At 57.1% G+C, this 3,951-nt stretch overlaps 1 non-coding gene across 1 annotated transcript; it reads left to right on the top strand.

The window, feature by feature from the left end:
- Positions 1 to 3,503: 3,503 nt before the first annotated feature.
- Positions 3,504 to 3,585, top strand: TRNAL-AAG. The gene has a single exon. It is a non-coding gene; the product is annotated as a tRNA-Leu (tRNA).
- The last annotated feature ends 366 nt before the right edge of the window (positions 3,586 to 3,951 follow it).

Raw genomic sequence — 3,951 nt, 5'->3', positions numbered from 1 at the left:
GTTGATGATGGACAATGATGGGTGATGGACAATGATGATGGATGATGATGGACAGTGGATGATGGACAATGATGAACGATGATGGATAATGATGGACAGTTGATGATGGACGATGGATGGGCTGTGCTGCCTGACAATGGCTCAGGACAGCAACAGAAGGGGCAGCTCCACCACTGAATCACAAGTGAGAAGCACAGCAGCCTTCCCAAATGTGAGGGACTTTGTGCAAGGAGGATCCCAAAGGTCCCCACTGGCCCCTGGACGCTTCTGGGATGGATGGGCTGTCCCAGTGGAGGTGGTGCCCCCACACATCCCTGCACTGCAGAGGATGGCAGCTCCACCCCGGCAGCCGTGCTGCCGATGCCTTGGGTTAATTGGGTTTTCCAGGGAAATGCAGGACGGCTGAGGCATGGTGGCCCTGGCACTGCCCTCCTTGGTATCCCGTTCCCAGGCAGTCCCTCCACATTTGGGAAGGAATGTGCAGCCCTGCCAGCCTGGGTCGGGGCAGAGCTGGGCTGCCCGGGCTTCTCGGGGTGTGTGAGCTGCCCTCCCGCTGCCAGAGGCTCCCTGGGATCCTTCCAGCTGGGTTTATTCCCTGGTTTCCCCTGAGCGGTGCTCATCGTACCCCAATAGCACAGACAAGGAGAAGGGGCTGTTAAATAGAAATATTAATGTGTAGAGTACCTTTTCTCTATTAGATGCCCAGTTTGGGGAGCTCTGCTCCACTGGTGGGTGAGCAGCTCTGCCCCTGTGCCCGGAGAGTCAATTCTGCACGGGCGGATGGTGATGGGACACGAGGAAATGGTTTTGAACTAAAGAGGAGAGACTGAGATGGGACTTTGGGAAGGAATTCCTGGCTGTGAGGGTGGGCAGCCCTGGCACAGGTGCCCAGAGCAGCTGTGGCTGCCCCTGGATCCCTGGCAGTGCCCAAGGCCAGGCTGGACACTGGGGCCCAGAGCAGCCTGGGACAGTGGGAGGGGTCCCTGCCATGGCAGGATGGCGCTGGGTGGGATTTAGGGTCCCTCCCAACCCGTTCCATGACTCCTCTGAGGTGCCCTGATGCTCCTCTGAACTCCCAAGGAACTCCCCTGCTCCCAGGCCAGCAGGAAAACTCCCTTTGCATCCAACCCCAGGGCACCCAGCTGTCCCAGTGCCTGCAGCGTCCCTCCCCAGGGTGTGTAAGCATCCATGGGGTGGGATTCCCACCTTATCCATGGGGTGGGACAAATCCCCATCCCGCTTTCCGCGGAGCGGGGCCCAGGCCCCCACAAACCCCGTTAGTCCCATCCCTCCCTGTCAGTTTCAGACTTGGAGACGCGATTCCCGGTCCTCCCACTCCCTCTGCTCTGACTCCCAGTCATGTTTTCTCTCCGAGGCTGTGCTCACACCAGTGCAAACCCTCACGAGTCAGTTTGCAAATATCCCTGCCAGCCCTTAATGACCTGCTAAAAATACCAGGAGTGATTCATCTCCTCGTCTATGGAAAGGGGAGTTATTTGCGCTTGGCAGCTCCTGGCCCTGGGCTGGGCTGCTGGAGAGCACAAGAATGAGCAGATCAGGGAATACTGAAGGGCTTTTTCTTCTGTTTCAGGGGAATAAAAACATTTTCTACAAGCCCAGGTGGGTTTTCCGTGGCCACGGGTGATCCCTGGGGAGGTCTCGGGCCTTCTCAAATCTGCTGTCCCAAATTTGGAGAGGGATATCCAGTTTTATTAACGTGTTTTTTAGGCAGAAGTACTTAAACAGCAATAATTTTAACCAGGGATATTCCAAACAGTGTTTTTGAGAGCCCTACAAAGGCTCAATATCTTCTAATCTTTTAATAGAGGCTGCCTAAATGCCCTAATAAGAAAATAAGGGCTGTTGTAATCACTTCTTTTTAATTGAAATAATCCCCTTGGATTTATTAAAGTGGTTTGGGGTTTAATTCCAAACCTCCCCAGCGCTGCGGGATGTTTATTGGGAAGGTTTCCCAACAACTGCCACACAATGAGGCGCGAAATGCCTCAGATCCTGCCCTTTCCCGGGGGCAGATCAGGGCCCCCCAAAATGCCTCAGATCCTGCCCTTTCCCAGGAGCAGATCAGGGCCCCCCAAAATGCCTCAGATCCTGCCCTTTCCCGGGGGCAGATCAGGGCCCCCCAAAATGCCTCAAATCCTGCATTTTCCCGGGGGCAGATCAGGGCCCCCCAAAATGCCTCAGATCCTGCCCTTTCCCGGGGGCAGATCAGGGTCCCCCAAAGTGCCTCAAATCCTGCATTTTCCCGGGGGCAGATCAGGGCCCCCCAAAATGCCTCAGATCCTGCCCTTTCCCGGGGGCAGATCAGGGTCCCCCAAAGTGCCTCAAATCCTGCATTTTCCCGGGGGCAGATCAGGATCCCCAGCTCCACGCGATCCCAAATGGAGCTGCAAAGCTTTTGTGGGGCTGGAATTTATTTGGGAATGGTTTGGCAGCTGCTGGCTGGATATAAATCGACTTTCAGAAATCTGCAGCAGTTTGTGAGTGTCCCCTTAAAGAAAATCCCATTATTATCCTCAAATAACCAATTTCCTGGAGTTTCATCATCTCTGCAGGGGATCCCTGACAGGGATCCATCCCAGGATTTGGGTCTAGGGGCTCCTAGGGCTGGAGCAACGTGGATTAAAAAACCCACGGAGCAAGGAATTACAGGCAACATCTCCTTTTTTATCGCTGGCTCTCTTTATAGTTTAAATCAGAACGTGTCTGGGAACGGAGGATTTGGGAGAAGGTGCCGGGTTTCCAGAGGGAGCTGGGGGGTCACCTGCAGTTCCTGCAGCCGGGAGCTGCTGCAGTGAATGAAGAAGGCTGGAAGAGGAGCCAGTGAAGCACGCCGCTGAAGCCGTGTTTATTGAAACGCGCTTTTATCGCCGCGCTGAGGAAGGAGAAAGTGGCTGTGTTTAACCGGGGAAGAAAAATATTTACGTGACTCCAGAACTTCCCTGGGCCTGGCTCCCAGCCTTGGCAGGAGGTTTCCTGCAGATTTTGGCGCCTTCCCTGATCCCGGAGTGCCGGTGTGGGATCTGTGGGCCACGCAGCCACTGAGCAGCAGCAGCAGCAGCGGCGCTGTCACTGTCACTCAGCCCCGGTCCCTCTGCACCGCACGGGACAATGCAGCAGGAAAATCGGACTCTGGGTCTTCTTCCCAACGGGATGGAGGGGCTGTCCTCAGCCTCTGGGAAAAGAGATGGGGTGAGTGTGGAGGGAGCTGGGAGCGTGGGTTTAACCCGGGAAGGGACGGGAAGGGAAGGGAATGGGAGAGGGAGAGGGAAGGGTGGCAGAGCAGCAATCCCACGCTGGAAGGAAGGGCAGCTTTGGGAGTGCTGCAGCCAGGGCTCCATCCTGCCGGGAGTTCCTGAGGACACGGGAGCATCCAGAGCATCTGCAGCGGGAGAGGGCGGCCGGGGAAGGGCCGGGATGGGCGAGGCGCCGTGCCCAGGGGCGGATCCCGCCTGGAATCGTATTCCCGGGGAGAGCTGTGCCAGGGTAGTGTGGCCGAGCGGTCTAAGGCGCTGGATTAAGGCTCCAGTCCCTGCGGGGGCGTGGGTTCGAATCCCACCGCTGCCAGCTGTTTTTGGCACCGGGGCTGTCCTGGGGCAGGGCAGGGATCCGTTCGGGATGGGATGGATGGGAGATGGGGAAGGCATTCCTGGCACAGGTGCCCAGAGCAGCTGGGGCTGCCCCTGGATCCCTGGCAGTGCCCAGGCCAGGCTGGACACTGGGGCTGGAGCACCTGGGACCAGTGGGAGGTGTCCCTGCCGTGACAGGGGTGGCTCTGGGTGGCTTTGAGCTCCCTCACAACCCAAACCCAGCTATTTCATGAAAGCCACAAACAAAACCCTGATTATTCCCCCCGGTCTCAGGTGGGGTGGTCCCTCGTGTGTCCCGCTGGTGACTGTTCTGAGGGGCTGAGGCACAGCAGTAATTCCCTCA

Source organism: Motacilla alba, chromosome 8, assembly GCF_015832195.1.
Source record: "Motacilla alba alba isolate MOTALB_02 chromosome 8, Motacilla_alba_V1.0_pri, whole genome shotgun sequence".
NCBI classification, from domain to species: Eukaryota; Metazoa; Chordata; class Aves; order Passeriformes; family Motacillidae; genus Motacilla; species Motacilla alba.
The sequence above is the reverse complement of the archived record's forward strand: the minus strand, read 5'-3'. Positions and strand labels throughout refer to the sequence as shown.